Source organism: Coregonus clupeaformis, chromosome 23, assembly GCF_020615455.1.
Source record: "Coregonus clupeaformis isolate EN_2021a chromosome 23, ASM2061545v1, whole genome shotgun sequence".
In the NCBI taxonomy this organism is placed as follows: Eukaryota; Metazoa; Chordata; class Actinopteri; order Salmoniformes; family Salmonidae; genus Coregonus; species Coregonus clupeaformis.
In genome coordinates, this window is record NC_059214.1 from 27,293,719 (window position 1) to 27,308,293 (window position 14,575).

Here is a 14,575-nt window from a genome sequence, read left to right on the forward strand (position 1 = left end):
TTGCGATGTTGAAAATGTTACCGAACTAAACACCTGATCACGGAAGTAAGGCCAGGCCTACTTCAAGAGAAGAGCCCTGAAAATACCTATCAGGTTCCAGGCCAACTCACCTTAAGCTTAGGACTTCAGTGGTGTGAACTTCATTACAGATACCCAGGCACTGACTTCACAGTTGGAGAGAATCTTTGGAAGAGGATTATCCACTCAACAATGCGACAAGGCTTGATCATTTCTATTATAACATCTACATGGATGTCTTCTTAAGTTATAAAACATAGGAAATTTACTATAAATAGTGTGCTAAGGTAAACAAATGTGGAAGGTGAACCTTTGAAATATTTTTCCCTTTTTAACTCACAAATTAACTAATGTCATATTAACTGTATATCTCCTATGTACAGAAACCAACACACATTTTTGAAAAGGATTTGATGTAAATGTCGACATGTTTTTTCTTTAACTGCAAATGAACTTAATTTGTGTTATATACACCACAACTATATCATGTATTGAAATACAAATTTTGAAAAGGACGATATGTTGTAAAATGTCTACCAAAATCAAAAAGGATTGGAAGCAGTTGCTTGCAAACATATATTTAATAGTTCCACTCAGTGCTGCATGACACATAAGCACATATTCATAGTTAATAGTTGGATATTTTTACAATATATCACATTAGGTTCATTAATAGCTATTAAAAAAGTTATTACCCTAACAAAAACATACAGTATAACATTAGATCAATTAAATTACCAACAAAGTTAATTCATATTTCATTTTTTTGTACATATACAGTAATATAAAAGTACTTCTATTTATCAGCCCTATCTAGCCTCCCAGGAAATATTTAACTACCAGTTCTGACAAAAAGATCAGACTGGTTTGTCTCCTTTAATGTCAAGAGGTCCCTGATAGTTCATTTGTAGAGCAGCAGATGGCCCACAGCTGATTCACTGAACCCACTGTGGAAAGAGGAACGCTCACATCCCAGATGGTACTCCTTCTCACCTCCGTATATGGCCCTCTCGACTAAAATCCTCTGGCCGGGCCGATGGCCTGGGGTCTTAAGAGTGTCCTCCCTGCTGAGCTGAGGAGATTTTTACAGAGAAGATACGGGAATTTCTGTTTGTTGTTTGAACAAATATTGAAGCACTGCCAATAGCATCTTCTCTCGAAGATTGTGCCATGTACTTCGGTGTTGGATGGGATACTGTTGCAGTGATACAGACACCGGGAGAAAAGAAACAGCTAAATTAAGCCATTCAGCTTTTGACCCGGAATCAATATTTATCTAGCTATCATGCTACAACAGTATTTGAATACGGTGAGTTACTATACATTTCATGAATAAACTAACTGCTGCCTAACAAAGGGTTAGATAGCTAGCTAAGTAAAACTCTAGTTACATTGCAGCCAGCAGAATGTAACGTACCTTTTAACGATTCGGTATCTGGTACTTTAAATGAAAAAGAATAACGTTAGCCCACTTTAGTAACTAAGGCCGTGAACAATTTGCAATTAACGGGGCAATAACGTTAGCAATTTACAAACCTATTGCATATACGTAACTATTATTACTCGCCAACTTTACTAATTTAACTTAAACGCATTGCCTCCCAAGAGTAAAGTCTCGAGGTTACGGGCGAACGGCGTGAAGAAGGTTAACCTGCTACGCGGAAAGGCGAAGTTAGATGACGTCATCGTGAAAAGGGACTATTGCGGGAAATATACATTGCTTCTATTAATTTGAAGATATTGTAATGTAACCAATATGTAACAATTATTTTCCATTTACTAATTCTATGAATGAGATAATGACAACTGCATTAACTGACAATGCATATTGATGTTACACCAAGTCTACAAAGACACCCTCTTTTTCTTATAAACATATTTTATTCATCCATTAACTCAGATTGTTACAACAATGACCACGATTCATTTTTTACAGTAAACATTAATGTACAACACATGCAAGGCAACATTTAAAAAAGGCAGTGACACAAATATGATGTTGAGAGGGAGACCAACACAACAGTCAAAGGTAATGAGTTCATAAATATATTTTTTTATGTACTTTATCACAGTAGTATGCCCATTACCCCCGTGGTAAACAGGAGAATGTATCCACAAAGACAGCCCTCTACCTATCCCCCAAATTCTGCCTTCTGAGACTGAGTGACGTGAAGCTGGCCAGCAAGTCAGTTACCTCATCAACCTGAAACAGAAGAGAAGCCATAATTGTCACCTGTGAAGGCCTCATTCCATGTTTGTACCAAGTAATAAGAATGATATCAGTTGGTTGTGTTACCATTTGGTTCAATGCCAAAAAACAGGTGTGTGTGTGTGAGAGAGAGCGAGTTAAACACAAATGTGTCTTACCTGTTCTTTGGTGCGTGTGTGCTGCAGCTGTGATGAGATATGGTCCAGTCTCTCTCTGGCCTCACTCTGTCCCACACATTCATGTACTCCTCAGCATCTGAATGATCTACAGAGCCATGGAGAGAGAGACTTCAGACTGCACCAAATAAACGTTGGTATACTAATTTTAACCATATGTGCTGTTGTTATAACCCCTTATTTACCTGTGTGACCTCCCCTCTTAGAGTTTCTATACTCCCTCGAGTCTCTCCTTCCTGCAGGATGTTGAGTTTGGAGTGTGCCAGGTGCAGGGGGTCCTTCCTGCTCGGTCTAGGGCATCCACACGTGCTCCTGAACAGAAACACAACATTAACAAGTTACCCTCAGCTGGTGTACAGTATGTATGTCCATGTGTGTTCCTACTACATACAGTATGGCTTCTCACCTCCTCTCAGCAATGTGGTGATTACAGGCACATGGTTGGTACAGGCCGCTGCAGAGACAGGTGCAGAAGTGGAAAGATTGTGGAATATATACATTTTTTCAGTCATGGAAAAGTAAAATCAAAATACATTTTTCATCTTTTACTTTTCTGCCATCGGGACCCAAAGTAGCAATGTTGTACACCACTGAACTAAATGCTATACTCTGTGCCATGTATTGTTCTTACCCAGATGGAGAGGGGTGTTCCCAAGGCCATCCCGCTGGTTAGGGTCAGCACCGTAGCTCAGAAGAAGTTGCACTGCAGAGCCAGAAGGAAGGGGACGAAATTAATAATTTGTTCACAGTAACGATGTGATTATTATCAGTTCATAACAATGTCATTACTCTGTTGAGTAATGAATCATGAGTCCCTTGCACTTCTCACTTTGACTTACCGATGCTCTCGTTGCCGCTACAGGAGGAGAAGTGGAGGGCTGTTTTCTTCCTTTGTCATCTGCTGCACAAGGGTCTATATCTTCTTGAAGAAGCCTCGCACTGGATAAAAAAAGAGACAGAAACTTTAAACACCTGAAAGGGGATGCCATATATTACTTAGTCTTGTTGAGACTTACAATAGAGATGTTCCAATAGTTCCTCTTCAGTGCCTACCTGTATCAATGTGTTGCCATTGGCAGCCTCTCGAAACCTCTTCACCACTAGAGAGAATGAACAAACATGCCAAAGTTCAGGTAAACAACAGGTATAATGCTAAGCTCGCGTTGAGTGTGGAAATGCCTATCACCGTCTGATGTATTAGGCTAGTATAATGCATACTGATGATACTGTTATCAAAAGTTCAGGAGCCATAGCCTTGCATGACATCCCAGTCCCACCGCAACATTCAGACAGCTTTACACTATTTACACCTCATGATTGGGTTTGGAATTCACAGTCAACTCTTCCATCAACACAAAAACATTTTCCAATTTTGAGTGTGTGGAATTTCTGTACCATAAATATATTTTCTAATGGGCCCCACATTTCGTCGGGCTCTCCCCTTGTCGCCTCGCTCTACACCCTGTCACCTTCCCGGGTTTGCTGCTCGCGCCACCCGCCCCTAATCCAACTCGACTGGGTTCCCATAGCAAGTGGAGGTACCGAAGTTCTTGCTCAGCGGTCTGTCCTGTACGACTCAATCTCCCCGTGCCCTCCCCGAATCCAGTTATCCCAAATCCCTCAGCAGCACCTCCATCCATCCTCTCATCATTTCTCTTTAGTTCACCCTCTTACTCCTCCGTTTCTCTTGATCCAGTCTCCACCGTGTGTTCACCTCGGAGCTTGAACGTTCATCGTCAGAAGCTGTTGCAACAATTGAACTCCACCCGTCCATGTTCACCGACTCATATGGAAGATTTATTTAGCCGTTCTCTCTTCAAATTGATCCTCGTTCGCAAGCCAGTACTAGGAGCTACGAAAATAGTAATTTTGTTGATGAACTGACTTAGAACTTTGAATACGTCGTTTATTTCCTCCGTTGCCATCGCTGGCACTAGGACATCAATACAGAAACTACTTCTACACACATTTACCATTGTGGCTCATATGTTCATGCCTTGAATTCAATGTGAGCGCCTGTCACAAGAGCCAAAATGTCTCCTGTTTCATATTTTCAATTCTCACGGAGAACAAGCAGTAAAAGGCGCTCCTATTGTACAGAGGAAAGTTGAGAAGGACTATGACCAATCGGTCAACGTTGTTTTTTTCCACTCGAAAAACAAAGCACCCCACTCCCGTGCAAAAGCCAATGAGCAATCGGGACAGGCGGGATGTGTGCTTGCAGTATTGAATATCGTGTTAGTTCTAGATTTTACGCTCAAGAAATCTTGAAAACAGATACGATTTAGAGTGAAGAAATTCAAGAAATATTCTTTGCCCATACGCTGTATACTACAAAACATGTAAACATCAGAGCATTATGTTCTCTCTCTTTAATGTCTTACATCTGTTGCAACAGAAAATAAAGTAAGCAGATAAATAGTAGTAGGCCTACACAAACAGTATAAAAAATAAATAATGCATAATGCATAGATCACCATGTAATGAAAACCCACCATCACCCATACTGTTTGTACACATTCAAATCTAAAGTTACATCAATAAAACATGCCACAATTTAGTGTAATATATAAATATGCTTTAAGGACTAAAATGGGATAAGCGGTCAACTCTGAGGAGATCAGGATAGTTGTTCAACCAAAATATTTGGTATATACAGTACCAGTCAAAAGTTTGGCCACACCCTACTCATTCAAGGGTTTTTCTTTATTTTTACTATTTTCTACATTGTAGAATAATAGTGAAGACATCAAAACGATGAAATAACACATATGGAATCATGTAGTAACCAAAAAGTGTTAAACAAATCAAAATATATTTTATATGTGAGATTCTTCAAAGTAGCCACCCTTTGCCTTGATGACAGCTTTGCACACTCTTGGCATTTTCTCAACCAGCTTCATGAGGTAGTCACCTGGAATGCATTTCAATTAACAGGTGTGCCTTGTTAAAAGTTAATTTGTGGAATTTCTTTCCTTCTTAATGCGTTTGAGCCAATCAGTTGTGTTGTGACAAGGTAGGGGTGGTATACAGAAGATAGCCCTATTTGCAAAAGACCAAGTACATATTATGTCAAGAACAGCTCAAATAAGCAAAGAGTCCATCATTAGTTTAAGACATGAAGGTCAGTCAATCGGAACACTTCAAGAACTTTGAAAAGTTACTTCAAGTGCAGTCCAAAACCATCAAGCGCTATGATGAAACTGGCTCTCATGAGGACCGCCACAGAAAAGGGAAGACCCAGAGTTACCTCTGCTGCAGAGGATACGTTCATTAGAGTTAACTGCACCTCAGATTGCAGCCCAAATAAATGCTTCACAGAGTTCAAGTAACAGACACATGTCAACATCAACTGTTCAGAGGAGACTACGTGAATCAGGCCTTCATGGTCGAATTGCTGCAAAGAAACCACTACAAAGGACACCAATAATAAGAAGAAACTTGCTTGGGCCAACAAACACAAGCAATGGACATTAGACCGTGGAAATCTGTCCTTTGGTCTAATGAGTCCAAATGTGAGATTTTGGTTCCAACCACCGTGTCTTTTTGGGATGTAGAGTAGGTGAACGGATGATCTCCGCATGTGTGGTTCCCACCCTGAAGCATGGAAGAGGTGTGATGGTGTGGGGGTGCTTTGCTGGTGACACTGTCAGTGATTTATTTAGAATTCAAGGCACACATAACCAGCATGGCTACCACAGCATTCTGCAGCGATATGCCATCCCATCTGGTTTGCGCTTAGTGGGACTATCATGTTTTTCAACAGGACAATGACCCCAAACACACCTTCCAGGCTGTGTAAGGGCTATTTGACCAAGAAGGAGAGTGATGGAGTGCTGCATCAGATGACCTGGCCTCCACAATCACCCGACCTCAACCAATTGAGATGGTTTGGGATGAGTTGGACCGCAGAGTGAAGGTAAAGCAGCCAACAAGTTCTCAGCATATGTGGGAACTCCTTCAAGACTGTTGGAAAAGCATTCCTCATTAAGCTGGTTGAGAGAATGCCAAGTGTGCAAAGCTGTCATCAAGGCAAAGGGTGGCTACTTTGAAGAATATAAATAACATATTCTGATTTGTTTAACACTTTTGGTTACTACATGATTCCATATGTGTTATTTCATAGTTTTGATGTCTTCACTATTATTCTACAATGTAGAAAATAGTAAAAATAAAGAAAAACCCTTGAATGAGTAGGTGTGTCCAAACTTTTGAGTGTACAAAACATTCAGAACACCTGCTCTTTCCATGACAGACTGACTAGGTGAATCCAGGTGAAAGTTATGATTCTTATTGGTGTCACTTGTTAAACCCACTTTAAAATCAGTGTAGATGAAGAGTCAGATTAAATAAGGATTTTTAAGCCTTGAGACAATTGAGACATGGTCATGGATTGTGTGTGTGCCATTCAGAGGGTGAATGGGAAAGATAAAATATTTAAGTGCCTTTGAGCGGGTATGTAGTAGGTGCCAGGCGCACCAGTTTGTGTTAAGAACTGCAACACTGCTGGGTTTTCCACACTCAACAGTTTCCTGTGTGTATCATGAACAGTCCACCACCCAAAGGACATCCAGCCAACTTGACACAACTGTTGTAAGCATTGGAGTCAACATGGGCCAGCATCCCTGTGGAATGCTTTCGAGACCGTGTAGAGTCCATGCCCTGACAAATTGAGGCTGTTCTGATGGCAAAAGGGGGAGGGGGGTCAACTGAATATTAGGAAGGTGTTCTTAATGTTTTGTACACTCAGTGTATATACTGTATATATTAATGGGATATTATAATGAGAGGTAGAGAATGTCTTGGGACATCAAAACTGTCATTTGCTTAGTTTGGGGATCCTTGGGTAAACAATCAGAAGTCGAGGTTCATTGCAGAGGACACTGAGGCTCCAGCTCGGGTAAGGTAATCAGGGAACGATGGGTCTGTGTCTAGGGATGCAGAGTCCTGTTCTGTAGGCATTAGCCCAGCTTCATGGGCATGCTGCCTTAGCTGACTATTACTAACAACCCCATGCTTCCTCAGGTATCCCTGACGACAAAACAGGGGTGGCTTTCGATTGGTAAGGGAAAAGCGGAAACATGACTCTGTGGGGAAAAAGAAACAAGGTCAATTTTACACATTGTAAAACAGTAATCATCAAGTAATAAAATGTCTCAACTGAGTGGGCAGAACCACAATAAAACAGTAATAACACAGATCATGTAAGAAAGTTGCGCGAACAAACAAATCGTGTGTGATACAAATAGATGAGTAGGAGGTACTGTATATGGAAATATAAAGGACATATCCTAAGGGCATGTTGTAATGAGGGATCAGGTGAGGACATGCTCCACCTGCATAGAAGGCCCTGAGGTCAGTGTGAGACAATGTTCCAGGAAGCGCCGCAGTGGCTGGCTGTGGGAGATGGGCCCATCCCACTCAGTCAAGAAGTCCCCGATCATGTGATGCACTGCTTTGGGTGTGTATGCCAGCCAACGGGACGGTGTCTCATGTCCCTCTCTGTTTAGGTGGCAGACAAATGTAAGAATAACATGTATTATATTTTTTACATACATATGTAGGTTTGAGTGCTGACGTCATACCACAAAGATGCCTTGTGCTACACACAGACATACTCTTCATTTGAATGTCATTACTTCAACACAACCATAAAGCCAAACTGTTTTGTCCTCTTCATAAGGTTTATCTTTCTCACACTCACCCGTAGGAAGTGTGTCGTAGTAGTATAGAACAGGGTGGAGGAAGTTGGACCTCAGGCACGGGTCCACTGACTCTGCTCTGCCAGGGCCCAGTGAGTCTGTGCGGTTCATCCCGTACTGCAGGACCAGAACCAGCAGACCATGCTTGGAGAGCTGGTGGCCAGACAGAGATGAGAACTGGGGCAGGGCCTGGAGGGGAAACTCCTCCAGATACTCACAGTGAGAGCTGACGGGAAAGGAAAGGAGTAGATGATTCAAGTTAAACTGGTTCGGCAAATTGACAAATTTAGGCTGCGTATACATAGGCATCACAATTCTGACCTTTTTACACTAATTGGTCTTTTTACCAATCACATCAGATCTTTTCACATCAGATCTTTTTCAGAGCTGCTCGGATTGGTCAAAAATACAGATGAGTGAAAAACATACAGAATTGGGCTGCCTGTGTAAACGCAGCCTTAATTAACATAAATCGGGATATCTATAGGCAATCAATCAATGTGAGATTCATTGGTAGAGATAGGCAAATTACAATGAAGGACAATAATCATGAAGACAAATGTGCACAGTGGTTCAGCACTACTTACCCTCTTAGTAAAATGATGTCTCCAAGTACCCCAAACATTTGGTACAGTCCGAGGCCTCATTGACCCTCCTCAACAGCCAGGACTGCAGCTGACTGATTGACAGTTTGGTTGCTGGCACACGAGTTGCTATGGTAACGCAGCTCAAGGACTCTATGTACAGCACGCACTAGGGTGGAACACAAAGTTAGAACCATAAATAGTCAAATAACAAACATTTTGTCTATATAAACATTATATTATAGACAAAATTGCCCCCTTACAGACAGTTACTAACTATACAGAAGTCAGATTTATTCGTCTGCGTTGTAATACCAGCAGTTTGAATGGTTACCTGTGTATCGGAAGCCATGAACGAACCCCCCTGCAGAAGAGCGATAGTCTCTTGAGTGGGCAGCCGTCCCCAGAACAAAAAGGCCTGGGGTTCCCGCCCCTCGTACCAGGCTGTCACCCTGGCAACCGCCCCCGGCACCCTCACTGCTTGGTGGGCGGGCAGAGCTGGAGAGATTAACGGTATCATTAGGACAGACTGACATTATCTGACTGAAACATGGCTTTTCCAATGAAAATTATAAAATAGAAGAGCCACCACTTCCATAGAAAACAATTACTTTAACAGAACTCTTTCCGCACTATGTAAAGACATGCCACTGTAAAATTATAATTGACATACCCATCAAAGATGCTGAAGTTGAACCGAACCCCAAGCAGCGGATCACACGATCATATGGCTGGCGGAGAGAGAAGTTGTCATTGTGGTACACAGGCAGGTTTGTCGCTGTGACCTTTGAACTGTTCTTCTCCATCCGGACTGTCCAGTAGCTCAGCTAGAGTAAGGAAACAACTGGCCACGCTTTTCCTTCCCACTGGATCTACACTTCTTCTTTCTGCCTGAGCGCTTCTTTTATCCTCTCCATTTCTGACGATAGCAATGTCCTCAAGGCCTCCCTCCACCAGCCCATCAAGGGACTTTAGCTGGTACGTGTCTAGCAGCTCATTGTTCACAGCTCTGTGGAAGAGAGAAAATAGATCACTTTGATATGTAAAGATTATGCTAAGAGGATAGCAACATACTCCGATCTAAAACACTGCTGCAGGAGTACTAAAATCAGTGAAACAAAAGAAATAACAATTGGTAGGAGAGGACAATATGGGAGTCAAAACCTAAATCATGCCTCTCAGTACCTGAGGTCTCCGACATAATGTGTCTGCCAGGCTAGGGCGGACCGGGCTCGAGCTATAGAGATGGATCCGGCTGGCCCTACCCAGGATGCTCTGAGCTGTTTCAAATGCTGAGTTCCCCTTGCCCAGGATCAGCACGGCCTGGTCCTTATATTCCTCTGGGTCCACAGGGATGGACTCATAGCCCTCCACCAGGTCTGAGCCCTCAAACTGGACCTTCTGAGGATCCCACAGTCCTGTGGACACCAGGAGGACTCTGTGGGTAAGAGAGAAAGAGAGAGATAATCATCTCTTGAATGGTATTCATAGCGGATAATTTTTCCATATTTCCATCCTTTTACATTAGATACAGTGCATTCGGAAAGTATTCAGACCCCTTGACTTTTTCCACATTTTGTTACGTTACATCCTTATTCTAAAATTGATTCAATAAATAAAAATCCTCATCAATATACACACACAATACCCCATAGTGACAAAGCGAAGACAGGTTTTCAGAATTTGTTTGCAAATGTATGAACATTTTTTAAAACAGAAATACCTTATTTATATAAGTATTCAGACGCTTTGCTTTGAGACTCGAAATTGAGCTCAGGTGCATCCTGTTTCCATTGATCATCCTTGAGATGTTTCTACAACTTTATTGGAGTCCACCTGTGGTAAATTAAATTGATTGGACATGATTTGGAAAGGCACACGCCTGTCTATATAAGGTCCCACAGTTGACAGTGCATGTCAGAGCAAAAACCAAGCCATGAGGTTGAAGGAATTGTCCGTAGAGCTCAAGACAGGATTGTGTCGAGGCACAGATCTGGGAAGGGTACCAAAAAATGTCTGCAGCAAAGGTCCCAAGAACACTGTGGTCTCCATCATTCTTAAATGGAAGAAGTTTGGAACCCCCAAGACTCTTCCTAGAGCTGGCCGCCCGGCCAAACTGATCAATCGGGAGAGAAGGGCCTTGGTCAGGGAGGTGACCAAGAACCCGATGGTCAGTCTGACAGAGCTCTAGAGTTCCTCTGTGAGACGGGAAACCTTCCAGAAGGACAACCATCTCTACAGCACTCCACCAGTCAGGCCTTTATGGTAGAGTGGCCAGACGGAAGCCACTCCCCTCAGTAACAGGCACATGACAGCCCGCTTGGAGTTTGCCATAAGGCACCGAAAGACACTCAGACCATAAGAAACAAGATTCTCTGGTCTGATGAAACCAAGATTTAACTCCTTTGGCTTGAATGCTAAAGCGGTCATGTCTGGAGGAAACCTGGCACCATCCCTAAGGTGAAGCATGGTGGTGGCAGCATCATGCTGTGGGGATGTTATTCAGCTGCAGGGACTGGGAGACTAGTCAGGATCGAGGGAAAGATGAACAGAGCAAAGTACAGAGAGATCCTTGATGAAAACCTGCTCTAGAGCGCTCAGGACCTCAGACTGGGGCGAAGGTTCACCTTCCAACAGGACAATGACCCTAAGCACACAGCCAAGACAACGCAGGATTTGCTTCGGGACAAGTCTCTGAATGTCCTTGAGTGGCCCAGCAAGAGCCCGGACTTGAACCTGATCTAACATCTCTGGAGAGACCTGAAAATAGCTGTGCAGCGACGCTCCCCCATCCAACCTGACAGAGCTTGAGAGGATCTGCATAGAAGAATGGGAGAAACTCCCCAAATACAGGTGTGCCAAGCTTGTAGCGTCATACCCAAGAAGACTTGAGGCTGTAATCGCTGCCAAAGGTGCTTCAACAAAGTACTGAGTAAAGGGTCTGAATACTTATGTAAATGTGATATTTCCGTTTTTTTTAAACCAGTTTTTGCTTTGTCATTATGGGTATTGTGTGTAGATTGTTGAGGAGAAAAACAATTTAATCCACTTTAGAATAAGGCTGTAACATAACAAAATGTGGAAAAAGTCAAGGTGTCTGAATACTTTCCGAATGCACTGTATTAGTATGGATATAACACAGTACCTGCATGCATAGTCCAGTCCACCCTGGTCAGTCAGTATGTATCCCCCTGCCTCTAGGTGATTCAGACTCTGAGGCCCTGATCTTCCCGATGTCCACCCCATACTGGACCTTCAGCCCCAGCTCCTTCACACATGGAGAGGTAGCGGGGGAATGAGTCTGCGTCGGGGTAGAGCTCCCGGCTGACTCGCTGAAGCAGCAGGTCAGGCCTGTCACTCAGGAGGGAGTTCCAATCGTGGCGAAGGTTGAACTCGCGGTTCCGCCTCCGTGTAGATCTTGTTGATGCTGATGAGTTTCCTGTGTCGAGGGTATCTTTAAATGGAGAGAAAAATATCCATGAGATACAACACGTTCATGTACATGGTGTAGGTCAGGACATATTTCTATGAGCAGGGCAATAGAGAGAGTTGCATCATTGTTGCACTGTCACAAAATACTTTGCTGAGTTGGAAAATGTATTCAGCAAGTGCAACACCCGATATAGCCGACACCCATTACACAGTGGCACTCACATATTGAAGAAGCTCCCTGGCCCTCGAGTTCCTCTCCAAGATGATGTAATCTCTGACTCTTGGAGAGAAAGTGACCCATCTGAAGGCCCGCGGGCCCGGCTCCAAGCACACAGTAGTCATGGTGACGGGTGCTGTTGTGACTGTTGTAGTCATCAGGAAAACATTGGACCAGGGTGACCAGGAGGGCAAGGAGAAGAAGGATAGGGGGAATCCATGACCTATGAATGAGTAAAAGGCAATGAAGGCATTTATTGGTGGGAGAGTGGGTTTAGTGAAGGTCATTGCAATACCCTGGTGACAATAATCAATGGCACATTTAAGCTTTGGAAGCTGCAGCCTGAAAATATCCACTGACAGCAGCAACTATATTATCACAAAAGTCATGCAACTCCTTTCAGTGGCTTTACCAACATAAGAAGGTCATTTTGAAATTAAATATCAGATAGCATTGTTCAAGTGAGTGGAAGAACAGAGAAAGTACGACAATAGTGGGCCTTCATGGGGTGTATCCCCGTGCTCGCCTTGAAACTCTAGCCCGACATCATAACTCGAAATGAGGGGATGCAGCTGCACTAGACCGCTGTTTGAGAAGCACTCCACGAGCCCAAAAGACACAACAGATCAATTAAAGTGGGATGTCTTCACCTTTCACTGCAATGGTTCCCTCTCATCTAAACCCATATCAATTAGCATTTGGTCTGTAAATAAAACTCTCCAACAACCTACATTCTGGGATTTCATAACGGAGCCCCTATACCTTGATACGACGCTCAAGCATGCCAAAGTATTCTTGACCAATAAGAGCTTGTGTGTAAAATAGAGGGCGTGATAAAAAAATTAAAGTGACGGACAAGAACTGCAGCGGTGTAAAGTACCTAAGTAAAAATACTTGAAATTACTACTTAAGTAGTTTTTTGGGTTATCTGTACTTTACTTTACTATTTATATTTTTGACTACTTTTACTTTTACTTCACTACATTCCTAAAGAAAATAATGTACTTTTTACTCCATACATTTTCCCTGACACCCAAAAGTACACGTTACATTTTGAATGCTTAGCAGGACAGGAAAATATTCTAATTCATACACTTTTCAAGAGAACATAGTCATCCCTACTGCCTCTGATCTGGCGGACTCACTAAACACATGCTTCGTTTGTAAATTATGTCTGAGTGTTGAGTGTGCCTCGCTATCCATACATGTAAAATACAAGAAAATGGTGCCGCCTGGTTGGCTTAATATAAGGAATTAGAAATAATTTATACTTTACTTTTACTTTTGATACGTAAGTATATTTGAGTAATTACATTTACTTTTGATACTTAAGTATATTTAAAATCAAATACTTTTAGACTTTTACTCAAGTAGGATTTTATTGGGTGACTTTCACTTTTACTTGAGTCATTTTCTATTAAGGTATCTTTATTTTTACTCAAGTATGACAATTGGGTATTTTTTCCACCACTGAAGAACTGTTAGCTACTTTTGATACAAAAGTATCAATAGAAAAAGTAACAGTTTGACCTTCTTTATTACATTCAAATGTAATAAACTTTGTAATGTTGCAATTTTTTAGATTTTTAGATAATTGTAGTAATTTGATTAATGTTTTTGTGAAAGACATACTAATCATTATTAAATGTTAATTAAGTGAAACATAACATGCATATTATTATAATATCATAAACATAATTAACTATTCATAATATTATCATGCCTAGAAATTGCTCTGATATGATTTTTGCCTGGCGACTGCAACATACATTTCTGTTGAGTCATGTTATCCCACTTCTCTATTTTGTTGAATCATGTTATTATGCTAGCTGGTGTCATATCAGGTTATCTATAGATTGGTAATAGATCAATAGATGGATAATAGACAGATGTAGGGTAAATCATACTAATTGAATGTTGAGAGCAAGAGTTTACAATGTAATCCCCTGAAAGGAATTTTGACCTGCAGTTAGTCATTTGGGCTGCAACTTTGTACCAACACAAAGTGCAATGAACACAATGGGAGAGAGAATTGGGTTAAATTGGATTAACTAAACCATTGAGTCCTGCCTGCAGTTAAGTCAGCATATTGAATCACTCTTGTTTTTCTGACTCATCTCAGAAAACGAATAGGTACATACACTGAGTGTACAAAACATTAGGAACAAGACATAGGCTGACCAGGTGAATCCAGGTAGAAAGCTATGATCGCTTATTGATATCACCTGTTAAATCCA

At 41.8% G+C, this 14,575-nt stretch overlaps 2 pseudogenes; both read right to left on the minus strand.

The window, feature by feature from the left end:
* Window positions 1-2,146: 2,146 nt before the first annotated feature.
* Window positions 2,147-4,267, minus strand: LOC123481688 (annotated as a pseudogene).
* A 2,841-nt stretch (window positions 4,268-7,108) lies between these two features.
* Window positions 7,109-12,545, minus strand: LOC123481677 (annotated as a pseudogene).
* Window positions 12,546-14,575: the final 2,030 nt, after the last annotated feature.